Genomic DNA, 27,974 nt, shown 5'->3' on the forward strand with positions numbered 1-27,974 from the left:
TAGAATTCCATCTTTCACTTGTTAAAGATGTATAACCATCATTTCACTGTATCTACCATGTTACAGGTGGTAGCTGTGACATGGTCACTTCATTACTGTAGTCTGTGTAAGTGAAGCATCAAGTCAGTACCTCTGAACATTAACTTACTTTCTTTGCAAAAGGCTGTAGCAGTACCAGATACCCACATCTGGACTGGGAACATCGTAGCTGATTATCAGGCTATTAGTCCCCAAAGTCTGCCAAGAATACAGAGTTTTTAGAAAAAAAATATAATTGTTAAATCTAAGTAGCCTAAATATAAATAGCCTTTCTAAAGGAAACCTGAAGTATAAATGAGTTCAAGTAGGAAAATTCTTCAACATCATCTAGTTATTAAGGAGGTGAACACCTTGTACTTATGGAAGGGCTAAAGAATTTTAGCTGTGAACAAAATGCTGCATGATTATAGACTCAGGAAACTTTATTTTGATAGGAGGAAATATTTAATTTCAGTCTGCTCCAGCCAACCTTTCTGCAAAACTCCACGATGTTAAATGCTAAGTAATTTCTATTTTTAAAAGTTATTTTGAAGTAAACTTGCATGTTCCATATAAGCTGGGAGAAGAAACTGAATATTAAGTACACTTTGATCTGCTTTCCTGGTAAAGATGCCTGCTGTGTTTATCCAGCTATATGTTAGTACTTTATCTTTGCCATTTCTATGGTGTTTTCTGACTCTGTTGGTCTAAATTCTCCTGTTTCTCTAAAGAACTTGTCTGTGTGCAGGTCTGACTTTAAAAAGGCAGTAAAATAGCAGGGTTTGAAACACATTGCCTCCAGTTTTAGTTCTGTGATGTGGACATCTGGTCTAGAAAAATCTTACTGGGATTATGTATGGTTTGATTTTATTAAAATTAATTTTTCCCCAAACTTCGCAACATAACTGTTGTCAGTTCTGTTTTATTGTGGGTGAGAACTGTGTGTGCTATTATAAAGCCTAGGTGCTTTTGCCATTTAGACACTGTAATCTATTCCTGCTCTTTGTTTTAAAAGCCTCTAAATTTGATAGTATTTGAAATTCACTGATGGGATGTTAGTTGTGCATAAATTGTAGTAGGAATGATCATTTGTGAGAAATGAGTGTGTACTTTTCTCCCTACCCCCTACATTCTGCTGTGTGACACTGAGTTGACAACTTAGTTGCTGGGGCACAGCTGTGATTTGACTCTTTTTGCCAAATGGAGTTGTCAGGTCTCCTGTGTGTTAATGTTCTAAGATTCAATAAGCTGTGTGTGTGTGTTGGGTAACTCTTAATTGAAGGCCTTAAGAAATGAGAGGTTATTTTTATTACAATATCTTCAAAACTGGATGCTCTGTACTTAGAGAGAGCCTTTACCAGTTATTCTAGTAATTAATAAATTACTATGTATGGACAGGCATTCAGGTTTTTAAAATCAGAGGCTTATGTATGCTAAGCAAAGCAGAATCAGGTATTTTGTCCTTGTTCTGCTGGGGCCTAATATCAAAATTACTTCTGAATTTGGCAAGCAACTCTTGCATTGTTTTCTGAACAGGTTATTGTTATTAATTTTTATTTTTTACTTCCTTGATGCCTCCGTCTCTGTGAAATAGCTTGTATATGGGCACTGATGTGCTGCTGACAGGTGTCAGAGTGGCCTGGGTGAAATGAAGTGTGAGACTGGTGCGTAGGTGTGGAGAGAGTCCTACAGGTACAGCTTAGGAAAAGAGCTGCAGAGAAGTCTTGAGCCTGAGGAAACCTATAAATTATGGATGCCTTTGAGCGTTATTTAATACAAAGGAGATGTTAGGGTAATGAAAGTGATTGATAATCCAAGTTATTAGCTGACATCCTCCCTCCTGAAATGATTACTTATGTAACTCATTTGATTTTCTTAAATTATACAGTGAGAATGAATTGTCTTTGGTGAGTTGCCTTCAGCCTAGCTAGTTTTATGGTTTAATTCTGACTAGCGGTTATTTCAGGTTCTGACTTTGTGACTGTTCTGATGCAGCTTCCCTAAGAAGAAGCTCTTCACTATAAATATGGGCAGGTTTGCTTCAAAGTGAAGAGTTGAAGAGAAATAGAAGTGGGAAAAATGCTGAGTTCAAAGTGAGAATGCATATTAGTGGAAACACTGTGTGAGGCTTTTGAAGAGCAGCTTCAAAACAAGACTGGATGAAGTCCACCTTTTTATAATTGATATTTAAAGGTTTTTTTTCCTATTTATTTTGTAAAACTTATCATGAATAAAATATGATCATGAATAAAATTAATTTTCTTCTTGTCAAACCTGGTTTTCCATTATTCTTCAAGTGGGAAAGCTTAAAACTTGTAGAAAACTTGAAAGTACAGATCTTATCCTGGAAAGGCACGTTTTCATACTGAGAAGATGAAACAACATTTCCTGCTTCTTTCTGTATGTGGCATCTTGCTCAAAGCAGGCAGAGCTTGAGAGAAAGCTTTTACCTGGGTATGGTTTCCAGTTCTTGTGCCTTTAGATCAGCACCATTCTTCTAAATCCCACGAGTGTTTTCAGGAGGGCTTTGCTGCCTGTTGCTGCTGTAGGTCAAAGATCAGGTTCTGGCTTCAGAGCAATTGCTAAACCTACAGGCTGACTAAATTGTGCAAGTGAAGATCTTCCTTCAGAAGTACTGGAGAAGTCAGTGGACAGTTATTTTCCATTGAGGTCACTTGATTTATTAGCATGGGGATAATGGTGTCTGCACCTAAGAATTACTCAGACCATGAGCAAGGTACAGGGTTGCTTTAAAACTCTTACTGTTCAAGGTAGGTTCTGTCTTGTGGCTCTCAGGTCCCACACTACGTTAACGAAAGCAATGATCCTGGGTGAGGCAGGTGTAGAACAAGTCTTTTCTTCCTCCCACGGTCTTATTTTAAGTTTGATTTTTTTAAATTTTTTTTTTTTTTTCCAGGGGTTAAAAAATATATTAGCTTCTGAAGACAAAAAGGGTGTGTTCAAAAGATACTTCAAGGAGAGAAAAGAAATAAGTAATTAGAGATTTAAGTACATGGTGACGACTATCTATTTAAATAAAGGTGACTTGCAAAGCTTCTGTGTTTTTTGTTGGTTTGTCTGGGTTTTTTTTTAATGGGTGCTGGAGCCACAACATCTAGTATGATTCTTTTAAAATCAATTCTGGATACAAAAGTGAGGGAAGGATCTCACAGTTACGACAAGTCACAAGTCTGTAATCTCATTTTGCAATTAGTTCAGTCATGCCAACTGAAGCTTTTCATGCTTACAAATTCAGTACCGTTCATGATTAATATAACAATTAGAATTTGTGTTAGAACAGATAAACACACAGAAATCCTCTGTCATTTGCTTTACTGAGAACGAAGATATATTCACTGAAGCAGACAACATAATTCTTAAACACTGGCTAGGATGGAAAACAGCTGTGACTGAAAATGGGTAATGTTCTCCAACTAAAAGGACTTAAAATATGAGAACTTGTTTGTAGGAATCCTTCCTCTAAAGGCAGTTTCATCCTGGTTGCTAAGAGAGAATCTTAGGTCAGTTGGTAGCAGTAGAGATGGAGAAATAGCCATTTCCAGTTTGTCCCGTGAGCCTGAACTCTACTGGCATGATAGCAGTGTGAACCACAAGTGCCTATTGACAATTCCTGGAGGGTATTTGGTGTTTTTTTAAATTCTGACTCTAGGAGGCTGAAAGCAAGCTGATGCTACCCAAAAATAGTATTAGAAGCATTAAGAATGAGTTAGCCTTTTAGCAACTGGTAACATCAGCTTCTAAAGAAAAGGGCTTGCTTTTTGGGTGAGTATGATGATTTTAGAGGTCATTATCTTAGAACTGCTACCAAAGGAACATGAGGTGTTCATCTTTAGAGAAGCTTTGTATTAGTCTTCTTTATTATTCTTAGTACAGCTTTCAGTCACAAAATGGAACTTAAAAATAATAGCTATATAGTGAAGAGAATATATATGTATGGAGACTGGGTAATGTGCTGATACTGAAGCAATTTGGTAATTGGTATCCTTACAGCTGGCACTTTTTGAAAAATAAATTCTGCAGACAGTAAATTTATCAGTAGAATTTGAGTCTAAAGCATGCAGACTTGGAAAGTAGGTTTTCCTTTTGGAGTAACTGGTTGTGAAGGTGGTTTGTCCTTCACAGAAAAATAATATGTACAGGTAGCCAAGACATACTGGACAAGAAAGGTGGGAAAGTAGTTGTATTTATTCGTGATCACTTCTACTGTGCTCTCAAACTTGAAGGCATTTTAGGTGTTGAGGCTAGAAAAGGCTGAATTTCTCACATGGTTCCTTCACTTTGTTAAACTGGGTGTTCTTAAAAATGTATATGCAAATGAAGTATGACTAAGATAAGGTTTAGTGACTGTTAACAATAAAAAGTACCAAGTTCCAGTTACATACAAGTGTTCTCTTACATCTGCATTAAAACAATCTTGTCTGCTTTCTTCTTTAGTTGTTTGAATGAAGGCAGACAATAATTACTTTGAAACTTTCAGTATAATGGATTGAGTGTTTGAAAGATTTGCTTTAATAACTGGGGGAGAATGCTGCCAAAATCCAAAGGAAATTGTGAAATGCAGTTTAGTAATCAGTGCAATGTGTTTTAAATTTAGTCCCTGAAGTCTGCCTAGAAGAAAAACTATGGTATTAGGGAAAGCTGTTGGTGTTAATAAAGTCACAAACTAGAAAAGCAAAGACAGACTTAATTTAGCATTTACCATTTGACTCCCAAAAGTTTATGTAGCTGTACTGAAACAATTGCTTTCATTGGCAGGATTGCAGTTTACCTTCTCTTGATAGCTTGTGTTACAGTACCTTAATTATACTTGACCGTGAAGTTCCAAGTGGAAGGGATTTTGTCAACACTGAAAAATTGTAAAAAGTCTTTTATAAAAAAATAAACGCGTCCCTATCAAGGATGTTGTTGATGCAGATGGAGTAAAAGGCTGAACTTGCAGGCTGTGGGTTGTACTTTCTGAAAAGATCAACTACAGTTTACTGTTAGCTCAGTAACTAGTGCTAGGTTCAAACATTAGTGGCTGCCATACTTTGAAGCACTTCCCAAAGTGGTTCCAGTGCTGGGGAGTTGGTGTGGGGCTGGTGCTGCACCTGGGCTGGCTATGACGAAGGGGTAGGGTGTGAGGTAGCTCTGTAGCTCCTTGGCTTTGAGTTGTGGACTTGGGATGACTCTACTTGGGTGGGTCCCAGGCTTTGTTGCAGGGGACAATATGTAAGCTACAGCTCAGCTTGTCTTTATCTTGGGTGATGAGAGTTTGTCTCCTTGTATTGATTCAGTCTGCAAACAGTGGGGCTGTTCAAAACCGGGTCCCAAGTTTAGACTTGTCTACTTTTAGACAGTGTAGCTGATGTAACTTTTTTCTTGTCTCTGGAAGAAAACCAACCCAGACTTTGCATTCTGGTATCTGTTCTTCATCCTAATAGAGTTAGAAGAGTAATAGTTCTTTATCAGCAAGACATAGCTTTCATTCCCATACCTCTATAAAGTTCAGAGGTGTGGAATATGTTTTAGCACATCTCTAAATTGATCTGCAAGTATACTCTGAGTAACAAAAAAGAATACATCAAACAAACAGAAAACCCAAACAATAAAAACCTCAAACCAAAACCCACCAAAAAAAAAAAAAAAGGCCAAAAATGCAAAACAGCAGCAAAGATAAATGCCTAGACTTTTAGTGAAGAGTGTCTTAGCCTATGGTTTGAGTCACAGGCAGAGTTCTTTTTAAATTAGTGTAGGATCTGGAAAACTATTCTGTTAAAATATTGTCAAGCTGAGCCCCTTCTTTATAGTATGTTACTCAGCTTAGGGTACAGATATTGAGCTAGCTACATGTTTGGCCTTTGCTTGTGCCAAGCACACCCCAAGTGTTGACCTTCATGAAATTCCTTTTCTGGACAATAGAGTTCCCTCTGTGTGATGTAAGGACTCTGATAACCTATTGAGTACATGGGCTTATGTTGGCAGTCCAAGTGTGCTTGGGTAGATGTCATTGATGAACTTGACCCATAGTAGGACTGAAATTTTTGTCTAACTCTTTTATATTTTCTAAGCACTTCTTAAAAAGTATTCTTCTCTTTAGATAATGTGTGTTAGCTTACATAAAAGCGTACCATGGTGAGCTCATTGAGCCTAGAGGCATTAGAGGCTGGTATCTCTCTGAGTCTCTCCATGTGCTCACCACCCCAGCAGCTCCCTTTGTTTATGAGAGAGAAAGGTGTCAGCTGTAAAATGCAACCAGTCTTGTCTCTGGCATACAGATATCCACTCCATGTTTAACTTCCTGATGTTGAGGTAAGGCTTACATTGAGTCTCTTCTCTTATTTTGCTTGTTTTTTCCTTTGGTGCACCATTTTGAACTAGACTAATGTAGGCTAATGGTAAATCTACTAGATTAAATTATTTTATAGTTAGAAATTAGATGCAGTACAATTTCACCTAAAGTAACAAGTCTGTGTTTTATTTGAACTATAGCTTACACTGTAAGTCACACTCCACATATTTTTTAAACTTTAAATGTTGGATTCTCCTCATATACCGTGGCAAATTATTCCAGTGTTTAAGAATAAGTTGGTAATGTTCATCTAATATCAAATGCCAGGTACTTGATCTAGCAGGAAAAAACAAAAGATGAAAGGAAGTTTGAAGTCTTTGTCATTTGGTTTATGACCTAGTTGTTGCTTTATTTTCTGTTGCAGAAGTCAGTTAAGCAAAATGTACATGTGGGAGTGGGATGAGCTTCTCTTAAAATGTGGGCACTTGAAGTGTAAGTACCAGTTGGGAATGAAGATGGAGACCTGCCAATGGGCTTTCCCTGCCTGTGTGTTCCGATGTTGCAGCATCAGATACTCACCTCGTCCTCACTTTCTTACTGGCATAACTAGAATCCACTATAGTCACTAGTTTAGCTTGTATTCTTTTTTGTGTATACATGATCTTACATTTGACTTGTCATAATCCATATTGAAGTAAATTTACTGTTGGAAGGAATTTGTCACCATAACTAGTCCTTTATTGCTACCTCTGAATTTATCAGTTTCTGATACTGGAAGATTATGCTCTTGAATATTCTTCTTTGCTGACATAAGTACAATACAAGAAGTATTAAGTGTAACACTAATCTCTGCTGGACACAAATAGAAAAGAGAAGCCCCTTCTTCTTTACCTTGTGGACTTCTATTTACCTGTTAATCCAATTAATTTGTCACATAGGTAGATCAACATTTAACCCAATTGAAAGTAAGATTATGCAGCTAAATATGGTATTTGTATGCCTTTATTTAACTCCCTTGAAACCATGATACTAGAGGTTAGTTTGTGATTATGGTGATTCTTGGGAAGCTCAGAAGCTCAGAATTTATGATAGAAATAGTGAGATTGCACTTCATTCTTTATTTGTCAAATAATTGTATTATGGAGGTCTGGAGACATCAAAATAGAGAGAAAAGAAAGATTTCATTATTTTATTATTATATGATCTGATTAATTCTCAAATTAGTAATATAAGAAACCATGGGTTACAAATGAGTTTAGCAGTTCTTCCATTATTTGTTGAATAGCTAGTATGGACGTTGCAAGAGCTACCAAGATGTGAAGTGAACATTAGAATGTGTGGAGTGTTCCTTCTAAAAGTATTTTGTTTTCTAAACTTGAAAGTTCTTACGGTGTAAAAAGCAGGATATGAAATCAAATATTTCCGCAGTGTGGTTATGGCTGAATTGCACAAGTCAGACCCTGTCCCTTCCTCTTTACCAGGTAAGGACTTGTTTATATGCACTCCAAATAGTGCACAGAATATGTTTCAAATCAGTCTGTTCTAAGTTGTTTAGATGAACTTCTCTCAAAGTATCTCTCAGGAAGATGGAGTTTAGTATTGTATTATGCTCATTTTTCTGACGAAGTTGAAAAAGCTACTGTACTTTACTACATTTTTTTGGTGCAAAATTATGTCAAAACTTTCAGAAATAAAGCCAGAAAGAGTGATACAGAGTCTTTTAGATAGTATTCTGTTCCATACACGTGAAAGCAGTTTCTGAAAAATTGTCATTGGAAACCTCAGATGGCAACCTTCAATTTAAAGGAATGGCAAAATGAGTCATTCTTAAAACATTAAAAAAAAATAAAAAAATCTATAGTGCATTTTTTGTCCAGTAATAGGAAAAGGATTGACTCTGGATATGAAATGCTGAGCTTTATTGCATTTGCATTAGGCAGAATTATTAACATTGTATTGTAGAGGCTGTGGCACATTTTTGGCAAGCTGATACATTCCTCCCTTTCTCTGTTGCTTCCTCCCACTCAAGAGCTTTTGTCTTTTCTATCTGCTTTTTGAAGAAAGAAATGTGGTATGCATAAAGACCTCTGAAACTGTAATTCAGGTTTGGATTTGATATAAAACTGAATGTTACCATAAATTCAGGTTACAGAAATACACAAAGCTAAAAACCTTTGTTTTCTTATTTAAATAAAGCCAAATGCAGTTAAAGTGTAGAATCAGGCAGTAGGGAATTTACAGCCTGACTTTTGTAGCTAATACCTGGCAGAAATGACTATTGTGTAAGGTAATCGTGCCTTCTCTGTGCGTGTTTGTGTATCATCTTTTCTCCTTTGAGAGGAGGCTGTTATGAAAGATGACAGTGAGTTAAATATAAGAAAAACCCAACACTTGTCGTCACAAGAAGTGTACCACAGTACGATGCCAACTACTGTCATGTTCTATTTTTAGGATGTATGAAGTTGGTCTGTAGTTTTACTGAGAAATCTTGGTCTCTAATGGATAAATTTGGGGAAGAGCGGTGCACCTCATAATTATTTGTTAGAACGGTAAGAACTTTTCATCATCAAACCCATTGAATGTCCCATGAGCTGTACCTGAAAATAGCTACTTGCCATGAGTTGATACCTTGGAGGATTGTTTTAAGCCTGTTGTATGCAAAACCTCATTAGCAGAGTTCAGAGGTGGCTCCATTCACTGCACACACACAAGATCTTTTATGAATAGCCTTGGAATGCCACATGTGTGGTTGGTTTTGAAACAAACAGATAGTTACTCTTCCCCTCTGCCTCTGTTTATATATAGACATAGATGAATTAAAAAGCTTGATTCATCTGCAGGCGGCTTTTTTTAAATTTAATTTTTTTGAAATAAAGTCTATAAAATGTAGTACTCATCTTTAAATGGATAATGAAGTAGTTTAGGACCAATATTTACATAAGTGTTTTTTATAAAACTAGTAATACTTTAAAGATATTTCACTGTGATGTTTCACATGTAAGGCTGAAGAACTGTGTTCCTGAGATGAGAAGAGAGGAAGCAGGGGAGAGGGGGCTGAAGCTGACTCTTCATAGCCAAGAATATCTAAAAATTGAGCATAAATACTAATACTAGTTTTCCATTTTAGGTCTTCTTCAAGTTTTATGCAATAATATATTAGGCTTGCATGGAAAGGTTTTGGTAGCAAGAGGGGCTTAGGTGTGGCTTGTGAGAAGCTCCCCTCATGTTTGACATAGCCCGTGCCAGATGGCTCCAAGGTTTGGAGGTGCTGCTGGCCAAGGCTGAGCCTGTGCAGTGGTGGGATAACAGATTTAAGAAGGAGGAAAAATGTTTCTGTATGGGAACAATTGCAGACAGACAGGAGTGAGCATATGAGAGAAGCGGCTTTGTGGTCACCAAGGTCAGTGAAGGAGGGGCAGGAGAAGTCCCAGGTGCTGGAGCAGAGATTCCCCAGCAGCCCGTGGGTGAGCCAGGCTGTGCCCCTGTAGTCTGTGGAGGTCCAAGGTGAAGCAGACACCCATCCACTTGGAACCCCTGGAGACCCCTGTGCTGAAGCAGGTGGGTGCCCTAAGGAGACTGTGACCCTATGGGCATGCTAGAGGATGCTTCTGGCAGGACCTGTGGACCATGGAAAGAGAAGCCCAGACTGAAGCATGTCTGCTGCCAGGACATGTGATCCCACAGGGATCCCTTGGTGGAGCAATCTGTTCCTGAAGGACTGCACCCTGTGGATGGGACCCATGATGGAGCAGTGGGTTCATGAATTGCAACCCATGGGAAGGACTCGCGTTGGAGAAATTCATGGAGGATAATGTTGCATGGGAAATACCCCAAGCTGAAGCAGGAAGAAAGTTGTTTCTCATTGTCCTACTCTGATTTGATTGGTTATAAATTAAATTATAAACAAACTTGACTTGCAAATCAAGATTGTTTTGCCCATGACAGTAACTGGTGAGTGAGGACCCTGTCCTTACATTTACTCAAGAGCCTTCCATTGTATTTTCTTTGCTCTGTCCAGTTGAGGAGTGGGAGTGATGGGAATGTCTTTGGTGGACACCTGGTATCCAGCCAAGGTCAGCCCACCACAAAATTATTCTATTCTATTAAATATAATATATTTCTATGATTAACTACTATTATATTAAATTAATAATATTATATTATATTTCTGAAAAAAACAGAACAGCTAACAATTTTGTAGTGGAAGGCATCTGGTTGTTTCCAGACAAAGCTTTTCAAGTGATAGCAAATACTTTAAAAGTATCTAAATAAATATCTTGTCTAGGAGATTGTCATGGAAGTTCAGAGATGCTTAAGAAGGTGGGGTTTCGTTTTGTTTGACTGGTGCAGTGTTGCATCTTGACAATAAAAGTTGTTCTCAAAAGTGTTGGTGGGGTCAAAAGTTTTCATATATTCAGCTATCACACAAACCTTTCATCTGTGTTAGGTACTAATCCTTAGTGATATGTTGGCATTATGGCTCTTTTAGCTCATATCTCAGGACATGCTGCCTGTCCACTGTTGCCATGTTCTGCCCTTTGCATATTCATAATGAAACTGTAGGACCACTTGGTACTGTCACAGAGTTTTCCTCAAGAATAGACTACAGAGCATGTTCATTTTAGTAAAGTTGAATTAGGGAAACATTAGTTGGGTGAGTAATACTGTTCTTTTGTCCGTGTGGGCAAACCAGTTTTTCTCGTTCAGTGGTAACCAGCATAATGTAAAATATGTGTATTTGGGTCATAGTTTCTTAGTTTCATTTCTAAGCTAGTATTTTGGGAGGATTGTTTCAAGTTTTCCTATGCTGCATATATTGATCTTGAAATTTCAAATTCTGAAACCAGCAATTTGGGAAACCACCTTTGGGAAAGCTAGTGGGAAATTCCAATATTTTGCACCTGAAGGCCTTTTAATTTGGTTTTTCCTTTATGAAAGTTAAGTGCTGGTTGTTTTCTCAGCAGATGTGTACAGATGTCACAGTATGCTTAGGTACAGTTTAATGCAGGCAAGTGTCCTGGTGGGGACTTGAATTGTAATATTTAGTAGCATGGTGCTAGTCATACCAATATTTCTGAAAACTGAATGTCCGTAAGCAGATTCCTTGAGAAATTTGGCCTAGCAGTGCTCACTGTTAGTCTTCCCACTTGGTGCTCTGGAAGGGTTTATGAGCTTGTTGCTGGCTTTCATATTGAAGACTGACCTATGATAGATGTAGCCCTGAAGAGAAACTCCTTTTTAAAGGTAAGTTTCCTCTCCTTATATATAAGGAAATCTATACAATAGAATAAGAAACTATTGCCATTTTGTTCAATTTTGAGCATACTGGAATTAAAAAACAGTAGCAGGAAAAACAGTCCCCATAATAAAGGTACATGATTTTTTTTTCCTTAATTCTTTTTTTTTCTCTCCCAGACTCACATAGCATAAGCAGATATATATTGTACAACAAATTTTGTTTTGGCTAAAGATTGTTAGCAGTGGCCATTGAATAGGGTGAGATCTGATAAAAAACACAGAAATTCTCTTTATAAAAAGGAAGTAATATTATGGAATGGTCCACAGTATTGAAATGATAATTTATGATAGTTAATCTTTGTAGAATAAATTCCATTTCTTTAGGAGTCTGAGTAGTAGAGGACCGTTGTCTGGTCTACTCTAAAGTGGAATTTTCTGATGAGCTGTGTCTGGCCTGTGGATCACTAGTAAGATTTTTGCTTGAAGCTTTTTTCTGCTTTTTTTTCTGCATGTTTCACTAAAAACCTAAATACTGTGACTGTAACAGACCTCTGTGTCTGCTAATTAGTGAATGCCATCAGTGTCTAGACAAAAACAATTATTTAAGAATCTTTTGATAAAATTGCTTCTTGTCAGTTGATTCCACTTTTTCCTTGCTGTGTGCAGAAATGACTTGTAGAGATGTAAGCAGTGTCTGCTTTCTATGCTCAGATGCCTGTAGATGTAAAATGCTGAGTGATCTGACCCATTGTGCTGTTTCAAGACGGGCTTTCAAATCCTTGGTCAGAATTGTGTCAATACAGACGTGGCTTCGAATGTCCTGGCCTTTAGGGATGCTTGAGATATAATACCTGGATTTTCAATTATATATTGAGAAGAGATATAATTTTGTTTTTTGAATGGATGGGTGTTAATAGAATTAGAGTAGTAACTGGAAAATTAGTAAAATTTAAATAAATAACACTAATTTTCATAGTATCTTGGTTTTCTTCTACAGTCATTTGTTTTGGTACCTGCTCCATTGAGTTTTAAATCTGATGGTTGAAACACCTCACCAATGTCCACTGGGACACTGAGCCATTTTCCACTACTTTGTGGATGCAACCAAAGCTCAGTGTCCCAAAGGACACTGGTGACAAATGGTGTCCCTCAGGTGTCTGTGCTATTTAATGTCTTCATTAATGATGTAATTAAAAGGATCAGATGCACCATCAGCAAATTTGCTGATGACACTCTCTGCTGTGCTGAGACCTCACCCACAGTGCTGCATCCAGTGATGCATCAGCACAGGAAGGACATGGGCCTCTTGGAGTGAGTGCAGAGGAGGGCCATGAAGACGCTCAGAGGGCTGGAGCACTTCTCCTATAAGGAAAGGCTGAAAGAATTGGGATTGTTCAGCCAGGAGAAGGCTCTGGGTAGACCTTATTGCAGCCTTCAGTACTCAAAGGGGCTATTAGAAAGAAACATTTTAGCAGTCTGTTGCAACAGGACAAGGGATAATGACTTTCAGCTGAAGGAGTCTATTTAGTTTAAACATATGGAAGAAACATTTTACAGTGAGGGTGGTGAAATGCTGGAACAGGTTGCTCTGAGACGTGGTACATGCCCCATCCATGGAAGTGTTCAAGGTCAGGGCTTTGAACAACCTCATCTAATTGAAGATATCCCTGCTCATTGCAAGGGGACACTAGACTAAATTAACTTCAAAAGCTCTCCTCCAACCCAAACTATTCTATGATTCTGTGAAAATGGTATTTTTTTGTGCAGGTATGATGCATTTCCAGTAGTAAAAGCACTTGCTCAGATAGATCTTTGTATTCACTATCACACTCAGACAGAAAAAAACCTTTCTGACCATTTTCTGAAGGTATCACACTCAACCTTTCTTCATCTGCCATTCTACTGTTGATCAGGTTGTCAAAAAGAAGTAGATGAAAGAGCTGCATACTGAGTGAGTTTTAGTGTGGGTTGGGGTCAAACATAAATAGCTGTATTTATAGAGGAAAGAGGGAGAGCTTCACTGAACTGATTATACTTGTAAATGCACTGGAGTTTTACCTAGAGCACTGAGCCGAAATGGGTGCTTGTTCTGGAATAGATTTAATTAAAGTTTTGTTCAAAGGCTTTTTAAAAAAACTGTTAAATCAGTTAGGGAGCCACCGATTTAGAGGGAACTGATTAAGGACATACTGTTGGTTTCCTCAGCTTTTCTTTCTTTGTTGGTATTTCTACAGATATTCAGACTCTTTGTGCCTTCAAGAGTTGCCTCATATCACACAGTGGTAGAGTGGCTAGAATGCCTCTAGCTGGATATACTAAAGCATATCTGGACTTTTGCAAAACTGGATTTTGTTTATCCCTCCTCATTAGTTGCTAACTTAGCCTTAGTTAGGTTTGAAATAATTTATTGTTTTAAAAAACACTGACGTTTGGGAATACATTGCTTTTTATAAGTAAGATCTCATTTTTGTCTTGACAGATGCCAGGCTGTTAGTATCAACTAGTCTCTACTTCTCTACAGGTTTTATTGCTGCTGTTTGTTGTGGACACTTTGTTTAAACCAGCCTATTGCCCTAAAGGACAGTTCCAATTCCCTTTGTATGTGAGTGCAGCATTCACTGTCCTGTGGCATAAAGCTGCCTTTGGTATGTGCTTGTTGGTAGCTCAGTCATTTACCATGTACAGTCAGAGAGATCTTTAATGCTTACTGTCCAGAACTAGTGAGTTGTTTAAATTGTTGGTTATAACATTTCACCTCTTGACACGGATGTGATGTTGCCTTGCCTTAGAAATGCAGGGCAGGCTGTAAGGTATGAGTTAATACATAAGATGAAAGATCTGTATAATGTGAAACAGAATACATAATCTCTGGGATGCATCATTTAGATTTTGTGAAAGTAACATACACTTTCATCACAGTTATAAACAGAGGTTGTGCTGCTCTTGAGAAGGCAGCTGTGTCACTGCCCAGTCGTGCTCATTGCAGTGCGTATCAGGCTCTGTTTCTGACTGCAGGAGCAAGCTCAGCCATCATTAGCATGATACTTGTGTCATGGCGTTAAACAGAGTGGAGAGGCAATCTGGAGTTGGTTATTGTTTTCTTGTTTTGTGTGTACTGTATTACAATGGTTAAGTTAGTGTAGGCACAGTAGCAAGCTTTTCAAGAAGTGCCTTTTCCCTTACTTCACCCATTTTTGAATCTGAACTTCACTGTGCCTCCTGCTTGTATGTGAGTGAGGAATGGAATGTAGAAGAGGTGTGACTAGGATTGGCTTTGAACCCCAGTTTTCAGGTAGGTGTTTAGGTACATGAAGGGCAACAGGAAAGACTTCTGCAAGTACATCACCAGCCAGAGGGAGGTGAACAAAAACATGGAAAAAGCTGAGGTACTAGATGTCTTTTTTACCTTGGTCTGTATTGGTAGGATTTGTCATCTGGAGTCCTAGGCCTTAGAGACTCGTGGGAAAGTCTGAAGCAATGAAGATTTAGTCTCAGTAGAGAAGGACCAAGTAAGGGAACATTTAAAAAAGTTTGCTATAAGAAAGTCCATGGGAACTGCTAGAATGCACCTATGAGTGGTCAGAGACCTGATATCGTAGCAAAACCACTCTGAATTGTTTTTGAAAGACTGAGATAATAGAAGGCTCTTCTTGAGGACTGAAAGAACACATGTGTTGCTTTTGAGTCTAAGAAGGGCAGGAGGGTCTGGATATTTGCAGACTGCTCAGCCTCACCTAGACCCCTGGGAAAATGAAGGAGCAAATTCTCCTGTGAAGCCATTTCCAAACATAAGAAGGACACAAAGATGGTTAACAATAGTTACTGTAGCTTTAGGAAGGGGAAATTGTGCTTGACCAACCTGGCAGCCCTCTGTGACAAAATGACTGTGTTGGTGGAGGAGAAAAGAGAAGTTTGTACTGTTTGATTTTAACAGTGCTTTTGTCATTGTCTCCCTTAACACCCTCACCATCTGGTCTAGCTGAGTAGACAGGGAAAGGGATTGCAAATTGGCTGAAATGCTGGGCTCAAAGGGTGACACAGAGTGGTGACACAAAGTTCAGCTGTAGGCCAGTTAGCAGTGGTGTGCCCTAGGGGTTGATAGTAGGGCCTGGGCTGTTTATTTTCATTAACACCTGAGTAATGGGCACTGTGCACCCTCAGCAAGTTCACAGATGATGCAAAGTGGGAGGAGTGGATGACACAACAGACACCTGGGCTGCCATTCAGAGGGACCTTGACAGGTTAAAGACATGGGCTGACAGAAATCTTAAGTTTTAAAAGGGTCAGCAAGCAAATCTGCTGGAAAGGTGTCTGCATTCCAGTATCATCATCCCTGTACTTCACTGCTCACACCATTGGCAGCTGCTGGCAGACTGCTGGTATTCTGTCTTGAATAGCGTAGTGCCATTTACGTGTGGTGATTAAACTAAAATATGCAAAAACTGTTTGGAGAGAGCTATCAAATTCCTAGAGAAGACTATGATAACAAAACTAAAACTTTTATTTTAAGGATACTTGAAGTGTTGACGAAGTGATTTTCACAGCTCGGGACGATTATTTAAATGTTGCTTGATGTCAGAGTTTAGTGAGGCAAGGAATGTGAAAGTGGTTTTAATCACAGCTTATATGAAGGTTTTCCCCTTGAAAATTTGCAGAGTTCCTGCTTTCTAGCCCTGCGTAGCTGAACCCACAGTCTGTTCAGTCATCCCTGCTGCCACAAGTTGCGTGTGATTTGTAAGTTGTTTCTTTGTGAAAGTGCGATACCTTGTTCAGCTGTCCTTAAGTCTTCAAAACAAATATTGTCACTTCACATTACTGTTTGCTGAAGCACCTCTCTTTCTAGGTTTTCTTCACAGTTCTCATTTTTTAAAATACATTAGCTGTAGTTAATGGTTGCAAAGAAGTGGGTTGTGAAGAGGCAAAACCTTTGAGAATGAAGATTAGGAACAGGCTCTTAAGTTGTCTGTGTTTACAGGTGACCAGAATAGCTTTAATAGGAGTGTTGTGTGTATGTTAAGCATCTTGTGTGATGCCATATAAAGCATTTGATACAAGAAATTGGAATCCACAAGAAGGACTTGATGAGGATGCTCAGTGTGATTTTAGAAAAATAATAGTTCACAAACTTCAGGAGGAGAACTTGGAATCATTGTGTGCTATAAATTATGCTCTTCCCTGCTAAACAGCCCAGTGTATAAATTTCTGTTATCTAGGGTTTGAGCTGGTCTGCTGCAGTGTGTCTGTACTGTGGTCTCATACTGTGTGTGACATCCTTCCATAGCTTTGTTCCTTCATGAATGGTGGTGTATGAATGGAAGAGCCATTGCAAGTTCCTAAAATATGGGCAGTCCCTGGAATAGTGGTACTTGTCAATGTTGTTTAGCCACAGTACAAACCCAAACTAAGCCCCAAACTTTGATTAATGTGATTATGCAAAGAATATGTGCCAAAGTATTGGTACCGCTGATACTTGATGTTCATCTATACATACAACACCTTTGCAGGCTTCTGTGGTTAACTTTTTACTTATGTTGGCTTAGCAGATGTGTCAGAAGAAAGAATGCATTTTTTAGTGCATCAGTGATAGATGACCATATGTATTAATTTTGATTATGAAGTCTCACAGGTATCACAAGTTTGTATGAGAAGGCAGAATGCAGTCTGTTTGGCTGGAGGTGAACAAAAAAAAAATAAAAATCTCTCTTAGTGTTCTGAATCTAGAAATACTGTTCCAGATGCTTTATGGGTTCCAAGGTTCTGTGTTATATCAAAGGGGCATTCTCAAGCTTATTTATAAATGAAACCTCTGAAGACTTAAATTTGCTGCAGGATTTTCAGCTAACAAATGTACCCTAGAGTCTATGCATCATTATGCTGTAATCAACTGCAATCAGTTTGGCAATTGCTTAGATAACTCTTGTTGGAAGGAATATATCAATAGAAAGAGGTTCCTGTTTTGATCCTAATAACGCAAGCTGGAATGTGTGTTGTCTGCTGGATTGTTATTTGAAGTGGATGCCAGAAATTCTTGTGATAAAATCAGTGATAATCATTATGCCAGTTTAAGGAGACACCAGCTCCACCCCAGAAGTTCACAGGAAACAAAATCTGGAAAATGTGATCCAAGATGAGACTGTATGTTGGCCTCTCATGCCAAATATGAGTACTCAAATCCTAAAAGCTTTTCTGCCTGTGTGACCTTAATTTTATTTCTTGTCTGTGAAATTGATCTTAAAATTTTGAGATGCTCTTGGCAGGGAATTGGTAAGAAAAATATTTATACAGTTGCAGCTGTGTGGTTCTTCCTCATGTACATACTTGATTCCAGATGTCTAGATCCAAGCAGGAGTTAAATGGAGTTGATTTTCTTTTTTAAAGAGATGGTAGTCAGGTCCCTGATGTGTACAGTAGCATGACTGCAGTGTAGTTTGTTGAAGATACTGAAGTGACAGTAAGTGTTTAAACAGAGTTGGTTTCTCAATTTAAATATAGGTAATTACGGCACAGTGTAATATGAGAACCAGAGCATTACAGGCAGGTAAGCAATCCAGGACTTCCTGAAAATCTTTTGATAGACTTTGTTCAGTCTGCAATTGGACCTCAAAAACTAACTTTTGCACTTAAAGGTTGCTCAGTGCAATTGAAGCTGAACAGTAAAAATTCAGTGAAAATCAAACAATTCTGTAACAACTCTTTGAAGAAGGGATATTTTTTCCTGTAAGTTTGTCCAAAGCCCAAGCAGCAGCTCATAATGTAGTGACACTTTCTAAAAAATAATGTTTATGAATCTTTTCCATGTACTAATATATTTACTATTTTAAACGACATCTGTGAATTTAGCAATACTTCTAGTTCCTGAGAAATGGAGATCTGAGTCTTACTTTACTTTTTAGAAAATTATGTGTATGCATTGGAAGGAATGCAACTAGAGCCTACAGATTGCAACATCTGATTTATTCGGTCCGGATTGTCTGATTTGCTTTGTCATTGTGTTAAAAAGTACAGTAAGAAAGTGAGCTTCACTGTTTGAACTAGGTTTTAAAATATGCAAGCTCGAATTTGATTCTGTGACTTGGCTTTGTGTTTTGAGGTGTGCTGCTTGCACAATTCTCTTTGCTGTTTGACAAAATTACATTCTCTCTCAGATTCTTAGCTGTTAACCTGATGTTTGAAAATGAGGTAATGCATTTTATCTAAGGTATGAAAAGCTTGAGCTGGAAAAAATACTAAGTGTTTGAGATCTCATCTGCCAGGTTTATTTTCCTTCACATGTCAGTTTCAAGTGCAGCTATCTAGAGATGTAAGCTAATTGCTGACACTTAGCGATTGAACTAAATATGAGAGCAGGCTTGTCCAACTGTTTCATGTGAGTAAACACTGTTAGTGTTTATAACACTGACCTGAATTAAGCTTTTGTGTAGTTTTCAGTAGACATTTTACTAAAAAAAGATTGAAATAATGTTGCTTATTTACTTAATGCTTCCCACTTACATAAACATCAAGAAAAATATAGAGACCACTGTTCATCTTGGGAGAACTGGTAGCTAAATATAAAGATCTGATAATAAAAACCACAGTAAAACCACATTTAAAGTAGTCATTTGAGTAACTTGGGCCAGTCTTCTTGTTAATTTTGTACTTCAGAAAATAAGACCTTCTGACCAGTAAAAATCAGTAATTTTACTTGTGAGAGAAATAGGTACAATATTGCCAGTTTATTTAGGAGCCCTGCAGCTTATTATTGATCTAAACAGCTTGTTCTGTAAGGACTTAGGTACCAGTCGTAAGAAATATTGAAAATGAACCTGATTAAAATACTTGTTGGTCTTGTTCCTTATGTCATGGGCATCTCCTCACAGGTTTGGGAATGCAGTCCGAAAAAAAGGAAACAGGAAAAAAACCCCAAAGCAGTAAACATCCCATTTTTTTCCTAAATAGGTACATACCCTTTACTTAGTGAACAGACTTGGACTATGTTCACATAAATTCCAAATATCTGTATTGGAAGAAATAGCAAATAATTAATAGCAGTTTTGTTCTGCTAAACCAGTTTTAGGAAACATGTAACTTCAAAGGAGAATGGATGTGACAAAGAAAACTTTCACACAAGACTACCACACAGGGAGCTTCACAAATACATTGTTCCTAGTTCCCTGCAGCTGCCAAGTGGACATGTTCACCAGGATTTCTGGCATGAACAAGGCTTGGTTAGAAAAGCCTCTGTGTTCTTCGACAACAATTTTATTGAAAGCCAAAATAAGTAACCAGCAGAAGTGTATTTATTATCCTAATCTCCAAATTTGCACGCTTCTTACTGCCTTCCTGACAGGATGTTTTGGTGGACAGTGTGTCCCTCCCTTAAGGTCAAGACAGGACAGGGAGTAGATCTTCACCCTTTGGAACTGGAGCCATTTTAAACAATGATGCACCTTTGATATGTGACTGTCTGCAGAGAAGAGGGGTATTAGCTACAGCACTTCCTCATATTGTTGTGTACTCAGAAGGACGTCACTAGGAAGGTCTCAAATCTTTACAAAGTCCACATTGTAAAATGAACTGTGTGCAAAGCTATAATTTATGAAAACTCAGTTTCTTGAAGACCTTTGTACCGGTTAGTTTAAAACTCTGGCCTTGCTTTGTAGATACAGTTTAGTGGGCTGTTTTACTCCATGTGACATAGCTGTTTTAAATAGAAAGATAAATTCTGAGGGAGTTTTTTGAAGCAGTTGGGTTTGTTTTTCAGTTCATTTTTTTCCCCCAAATCATGACTCTTAATTTACATTCTTCACATCTATACAGACTGACTTTAGACACCTTTATATAGTAGATTTAGAGGGCTGGATTGGTAGAGATTTTTTTATTTGTATAATTATTCTTAAAGCAGTTTTCTGCTGGAAGTTTTTTTGTGATCCTTTTTCTGTGTAGGAACTCCTTTCTGTTCTTACAGTGCTCTGAGTTGGTGTTAAGTGAGTGCTGCTGCTGGATTATTTGTGCTACTGCTCCTCATTTTGTAAGATTCCCAGTTTGAAAAAAATGACACTAATTTAATTTCAGTAGCATGGATGTAACATTTCAAGAACTACTTAACACAAGGAGTGCAAGAGGTATCATGCCATCTAACGCTGATGGGGCTTATTTACTCATTGGCCTGCAAACTGAATTCTGAACCAGCAGTTTAATGTGTTTTCCCAGGTGTAGCACTCTGCTTATGGGAATGGTGGTCCAAAAAATCTGCCCTTAGTGTTCTCCGAAAAATCTGAATTCCATTTTACTGCTGACACGTAACATGTTTTCAGATGAGTGCAAAGGAGCCCTCTTTGTAATTTAAAATTAAATTATGAAGAGGACTCTGTGTGTGTGTTCTCTGTGTTGTGGTGGTTGTGGTTTTTTCCTCCAAAGATCTGAATGTAAGTCTGATCTCTGATTACAGCTTAAAGAGCTGCCAGAAGATCTACTGTAGTGGTTTGATAAGTGGTTAGCTCTTCTGGGAGGAGGGTTGGGAATGAATATCAATTTTCATAAGAGCTTTGATTTTTTTTTATGTTAAAATAAAGTAAAAAATAAAAACAGGCTAAAAAGTTGCTTTATTCAGGCAGCAGACTCTACTCACCAGAATGATTGTTGAAACAAAACCATTCTTGATACACAAACTGTAGATTTGCTTCAAGGTAGCAGTTTTAAGTACTGATATTTGATAGGATTTTAGGACTTAATTAGGAAGTGTTTGACTTGCACAGAACCACATGCTAACTTAAGCTAAGTATGTAGAATTCTAATGGAAGAATATAATGTAATTAATGTCAACTAGCTATTTCATCAGGGATGAAATTATGTTGTAATTCTAAGTAAATTAGAAATAGTTTTAGGTGCACTCATGGCAGTTGTAGAGCAAATCTTTTGCCTTTAAAGGGAAAAAGAAAAGATGGAAAAAGGATAGGAGAGGAAATCATGGCAGTCTCTTTGGGTTAGATTTAATATTCACAACATAGTGATGTGTTGACTGCTGTGATGAAAACTTTCTATTAGTGCCTTCAGGGAGATGGGGAAGAGAAGGGGATTAGAGCTGTGACTTTCCTACTGAGAGCCTTTAATTTTGGTTTCTGCAGAAATGAAGAGGACAATTGTCCACTCTTGAGCCTTCCTGAATATAAATGTGATGTTGTCTTTCACTTACCATGGGTTCTTTTTATTTCTTTGTTTGTTTTTAGCTAAGAAGTGCTTTCTTGCCTCTGCTGTTTTTAATGGAACAGAAAATGGAGATGAAAAGGCATGGCTTCTCCTTTAGGCTGGAGTTTGCACAGAGGCTCTTTGGTCTGTTTCTTTTCTTTGCTTGGGTTGCTGAGGACTGGGATCAGTCAGGGCAGCAGCACCTGGGAAGCTGAGAGGGAAGGGCACAGCAGAGCTGTGCAAGACCAATGGCCTCACTGTACACAGTTCTTTAACCCACCATTGCATAGTAGTGGTTTGGATCGGTTTAATTCTGGTAGCATTTTAGTGTATGAATGAAGGGAGCAAGACAGCTGTGGAAGAGCCCAGTGTTATTGTGTCAAACTGTGCAAGTGAACTGGAAGTCTGGCCCTAACTCACATTTTGTTATTAATATTAGGACTTGATTTTGTATTTTGGCTACTTGAAAACTGATGGAAAGGGTTTTTCTTCTTCTCACTTTTGCCTATAGGATATTTATCTGAATGAAGATGTTCAAAACATGATACTTTGGTGTATATTTCAATAGTGGTTGATGTTGGGGATGGGTATTTCCTGATACCTAATGATGGTTTAGAAGAGTTAGTCATCATTGGCCAGGAAATACCAACTCCAGATTAGATCGAGTTCAATTACCTAAAAGATACTTCAGTGTCCATCTGAATGTGGTACGTTGCCAGAGACATTGTGTTCATAACAGCATCTTGTTTTAGTGTTTAATTATAGAATTAGTGGCTGTATGTGAGTTCTGTGTGCTATAAATATGTCATCTTGAAGTCACTACCTCTGCTGCCTCAAGTTTTGGGAAGTGGTCAGGCAGTGTTGCTTGAAAGTCGACTAAAATTCTGTAACTGCAAGAATTTTGGATTCTTAAGTGAAAGAATACTTAGTACTTCTCTCCTTCCCTGCCCTTGCACCACAATTGCCATCTATGTAAATTTTGCAGTATATTTCAGGTCGGGAGTCAAACTGCATCTTTTCAGGTAAATCAGGTTCTCTTCTACTTTCTAAATGGGAGTGATGGTTCTCTGCTTTTATTCCCATGTACACGCATTAGTGTGTACTTGACGTGGTAGAAATAAGTAAGTTTGTTTAAGAAAAATGGACAAAAGTTCAGAAGCTAACATATACCGCTATCAAACAACCACGGTATGTATAACCAAATGGGAGGGGAGAATTATATTTTCTGACATTAAAAAAAAAAAGAAAAAAAAAGTATTTCTTAGTATTTGTAGACTTCCTTTCCAGAGATACTTATTCTGGATATTTGCTCTAGTCTTTACTGATGAGGTAAACCATGTTGACTGAATATATTGTGGGAGTTCAAGAGGGGTGAAAACCACCAGTGACTTTTGTAATTCAAGGCTGAAGGGAGAAAGTCTGGGAATGTCTTCCTGGCTGCCTCCCTCTTCTGCCTTTTGGCTTCTTTCCTTCTCGGAACAGGTGAGTTTTTCCAGCTCTAATCTTGTAAAATGCATATATTGGGACTTAGCTGTGTAATTGTAGGCCTCTATGCTTCCATTAAGTATTAAGCTCCTTTGGAATAGGCTGAAACTTCCTGTTGTCTAGGCTTGTAACTGTCTTATTAGTACACCCTGGGATCCTGTCTGCACAGTTATTTTTATAGGTGTGTGCTGAAGAATGAAGTAGCTCTGTCAGTCATAAAGACAAACTTGAATGATTGAGAGGAGGATTCACAAATAACACTAAATTCAGTTTATAGAACTAAACATACTATGTATGCTGTGCATACCCAAATGTTTCACTTTGGACCTTGCCCTGCTCCTTCTCAGTTTTTTTTTATACAAACTTTCTTATGTTATCAGTGAACACAGCTGGAGCTGGCAAAACCTTGCATAAGCCTTGAAGATGCAGAGGAAATGAGGCATCTTCAGTGGCCCATCCCACTGATGCAATTGCTCAGGCTTCACAGAAAAGGCAGGGTGTTGCTGAAGGTTTCACTGAAGTTGTATCCAAGTGGAGGACTATTGCCTCTTAAAACTCATTGGTTTTCATTCTTTGTCACAAAAGGATGGACTTCATGAGCACATTAACTGCAGGGATAAAAAAAAAAGGGGGATCAGTAGATTATATTTTTAATTTTATGTGGATGTGTCAGTTGCTGCTCTGGTATAATGTAATAAATGACAGTTACAATAAGCTAGATTCTATAGCAGGAGATAGCTATTGCTTCTGATTGGGTTGTCCTAAGGTATTATGACTAGTAGTTTGTTAGAAATGTTTGTTCTCCATCAGAACTGATGCAGGCACTACCAGAAGTAGTGCAAAACAAGGCAGCTGAAGGTGGCTTTGGTTTGCGTACACCGCAGTGTTTCCCGGATCCGAGTTAGGTACCCCGGCTGTAGCATTTGAGGCCATGTGCAGTTGGTTTAGGTTCCCCAAAGTATTTCAGTGTACCTGACCCATGATGAAGGCTTTCCAGGGCCTTCCTGTTGCATGTGGATCAGGATGCCTAATGTGAGGGGGCGTGGGTGGTGAAGAGAATTTGCAGGGAGTGTCTCAGGGCAGCCTATCCAGAGAAGCCTGTGTCACAGCTACATTCTTGCCTTACGTTCTCTCTCCTACAAAACTTCACCTTTTCATACTCTGAGTTTTGGGGAACTGTATCATCATGATTTGTCTGTAGTGTAACTGACCAAGTCTGTATGGGTAGTAATTTTTGAGTTCTTAAAAACAGAGTGTTTTTTTTTGTTTTTTTTTTTTTTCAAATGGTAAGTAGAGTGCTGTGGAAACCAGCGACTTAATACTATAGGTAAAAGTGAATGTTTTTTAGTTATCAAATCCTGGGTGGATTGGATTCAAGTTATTGAAGGAGGTATTTGTTAGCATTTGTTTGAATTATGTACAGAAGTCTACTTCGTCAGTTCTCCTTTCTTTGACTGGCAGTGTAATATGTTTATTTCCTGAACTAAGCTTGTGAATTTCCCCATCATTTCTTAAAAACTGAATACCACATCTTTTTGTCTTAAGATTTTGTGAGCCTTAAACTTTGAGAGATTCTATGGAAGATTATAAACCAATTTCAGGGCATCCTCAAGAAGTTTATTCCTTTTCAAAATGTGTATCCTAATATAGCTGAGAACACTGTGTAGAAGTGCTCTTCATGTTCTCGGAACTCATCTCAAGCTAAACCTTTAACTTCAGTGAGATGGTTAAAAAGTTCCTCTAATTGTTTGCATAGGGAGAATCTTTAACCACTTAAAGTAGATTCAGAAAAGGTTACTAGTTACTGATATGTTGAAAGTTTGAACCTTTGAAATGTAATATAATGTAAATGTAAATAAACACTAGGTGTTCTGACAGTGTATTTAGTAGATAAATTTAAATGTTTCTCTAGTTTGAAGACTTGAGTCTTGCCTTGGATTTGGTTTTAAATATCCATTTCATTAAGCTGATGCTATGAATATTCAGACTTCTATTTAAAACCTATTTATTCTGTGAAACCAGTCAATAATTAGTCACTATAAAAGCTAGATAAGATGTCACTTAGCAGTAGCTGTGCCAGTGATGAGATAATTTCTTTTTATTCATGTTTTAGTTGTTATTTTTAAAATTTTTTTCTTCTCAGACCTGGGATATAATGCTTAGTCAGTAATACTGACACACATTGCCTGCTGTCATAATCTCTGGGTAACTGTATCTATGAAAAGCGCATTGTTTCTTTTCTATCCCATTCCCAAAGTAAATGTATAAAGGAGAATCACAGTTAGAGGTCTAGGTTATGATTTTGTACCAGAGTGAGCATAGATTTATTTCACACAATGGTCATCTGCCTGTGAAACTTAAGTTTTACGCGAGTGTTCAGTCATCCCACTTGCTGGTGTGTTGCAATTCCCTTGGTCCCTTCTGGAGTCTCCCTTCAAGCACAACGGGATGCTCTCTGCTGAGAGCTTCACATGTTGTAGCTGTTTCAATTTTACTGACGTAGTAATTTTTATGTGTAAAATAATGCTGTTATCCAGCAGGAAATACAGTCTCCTACTGTGAATCTCAAGACTATCAAATATTTTAGGAATGCTTTCTAACCTTCTTTCCAGTATCAGGGAAATAAGTATGTCAAATAGTCCTGTTCTGCACTACCCACACCCCTCTACCCTTTTAGGAAAAAAAATTTACAAGTTTGCTTTAGGTGTCTTCACTCTTGTGAAATCTAAGACAATTTTAAAAATTCTATTCAGACATTAATTATTTTGTAAGTCCAGGCTTCCAGAAGAGGAATGTAGCAGTAACAAAATTTTAAAAATACATTTTAGTGGAAAAGACATCAATAGAGAATATTTAGAAAAGTAAAAATGTTCCTAGTAGAACAACACCCTCCCCTCCCCATCAAACAAACAAACAAACAACAAACAAAAGGGAGTAAGACAATTTAACTGCAAAAACTGGAGGAGATCACATATATGTTCAGCTATGGCAAACTTTAGGTGTGTTCTGTGAAGTTAGCTTATGTGGTCAGCCACATTTTTTGGGATTTTTGTCTTGCTAGTTAATCTGGTTTTCACACAAATTTTACTTGTTTTATGTAGAAAACATAAATTCAATAACAGGATTGTATGCATTGGTGTGAATTATACAAGGGGGATTTTTCCATAGCCCAAACTTCTGATTTCTTTCGCAGTCTTATTTCTCGGTTGCTCTGTTTCTGTGAGAGTTCAGAATATGCAGGCTGTATGCTTTAAAGTCAGCCATTTCCTTAATCTTCTCTTCTTCCTTAGTTTTGTGTTGCTGGAACTCTGCTTGATGTGTAATTAGTATTTGTGGCTCCCACAAATGGCTCCAATCTTCTCCTGTATCTCCAGCACTGGATATTTATAGCAAGCCTGCCTAAGTGCATTATTCCAGCGGTGAGAAAGTGACTCAGTGCACATTCTGATTCCTCCTGCGCCCATGTCTGTGACCAACTGTGGAGTTTTGGCATGCATTGCATTCCTGGGTGTGGTTGTAGGACAATCCAAGATAACCTCGGTTATCTTGGCTTTGTTACAGCTGCCTGTTGCATTTCAGAAGTTCATGTTAAAGGCTATGAAAAACATTTAATTCCAGACTGTGAAGTTACTCTGTCACCTTCATCTTTAGTTCTTCTTTTTTTGTAAGAATTCAGGGAGGGAGAAGTTAGATGAGGAATAAAAAAGGCCTGTGTAGATCACTAACTTGATATTTCAAAATATTGGGAATAAAAATTTATGTAGTTGTGATTGCTTGTCAGCTTTGGTGTTTAGAATCCAGGGCACACTGAATTTCATCCTGTTCTTTCTGCTGTAGTTTCAGAGTTCAGGAGGTTTCATCTTGTACCACCAGTAAGTCTACTTCCAGTCAGAATGACTGTAATGTTTAAACTTAAGAAACTTCTAAAATTCAGGTTGATGGACCAAGAAAGGATTCAGCCTTGAGTTAAACTTGAGAACAGAAGGACCAAGTACAGGAAAGAAACTGAACATGGAAAAACCCACTGTAGCTGTCAGACATGATGCGTGGACTGCAACCCTTTCTGGTGATAAGGAACCTCCAATAGGCCATGTGAATATGAGTGTCCTGGAAACTGTTGTCACTTTATGGTGTTGTCATCACTCAGACTCAGACTTGGAAGGGCTGAGGAAGCTCTGTCAGTTTATGTAGTCAGACACTGTGTACTTTATAAAGAGGTTTCTATATAATCCCTGTGTAAACAGTGCTGGTGGTCAGCTTCACTGGGTGTATTTCACAATAGAGAGAGGTGCAAAAGGAGAACATGATTTTGCCCCTTCCTTTGTAGAGTATTTTCTGACAGACAGTAAGGAAATGATGCAAGAACTCTGAAGTCATTAAATACTTAATTTATCCTTAATTAAAAAGGACTGACTTAAGTAAGGCTGCCTTTGAAAATAGTTATTACATTTGCAAATGGATAGATTTCATTGAGAAGCCTTATTTATGTAAAATACTGAGATAAGTAACTGAAGAACATGTTATTGCACTGATGATTGATCTTTTTGGGTGATATTTCTGAGTTCATCAACTTTGCCTGACCACTGCAAAATACCAATTTGGCATTACTCTTAAATCTGGTTAGTGTGAAATTTGAGAAAAAGCGGTTTTGTGGCTTGCAACAGCACTTTTTGAGGTATGTAATTCAAATTCCCATAGACACTTGCATAATTTTACTGTCGTGAGACTAAATTGCTCAGAGAAACATACGTAATGGCTACTTGGTTCTTTCTGC

The 27,974-nt window shown here is 37.9% G+C and overlaps 1 protein-coding gene across 4 annotated transcripts in view; it reads left to right on the plus strand.

The window, feature by feature from the left end:
* The window catches only part of NUMB (NUMB endocytic adaptor protein), a 92,232-nt gene that overhangs the window by 12,645 nt on the left and 51,613 nt on the right, over positions 1-27,974 (plus strand). Inside the window, exon 1 of one of the 4 annotated variants that reach the window (XM_058837986.1) lies at positions 6,735-6,802. The exons of the other annotated variants lie outside the window; for them this stretch is intronic. The gene's annotated coding sequence lies outside the window, so the exon portion shown is untranslated. Of the gene's footprint in view, positions 1-6,734; positions 6,803-27,974 lie in introns of those variants that run through there. 4 annotated transcript variants of the gene reach the window in all.

Source organism: Poecile atricapillus, chromosome 1, assembly GCF_030490865.1.
Source record: "Poecile atricapillus isolate bPoeAtr1 chromosome 1, bPoeAtr1.hap1, whole genome shotgun sequence".
In the NCBI taxonomy this organism is placed as follows: Eukaryota; Metazoa; Chordata; class Aves; order Passeriformes; family Paridae; genus Poecile; species Poecile atricapillus.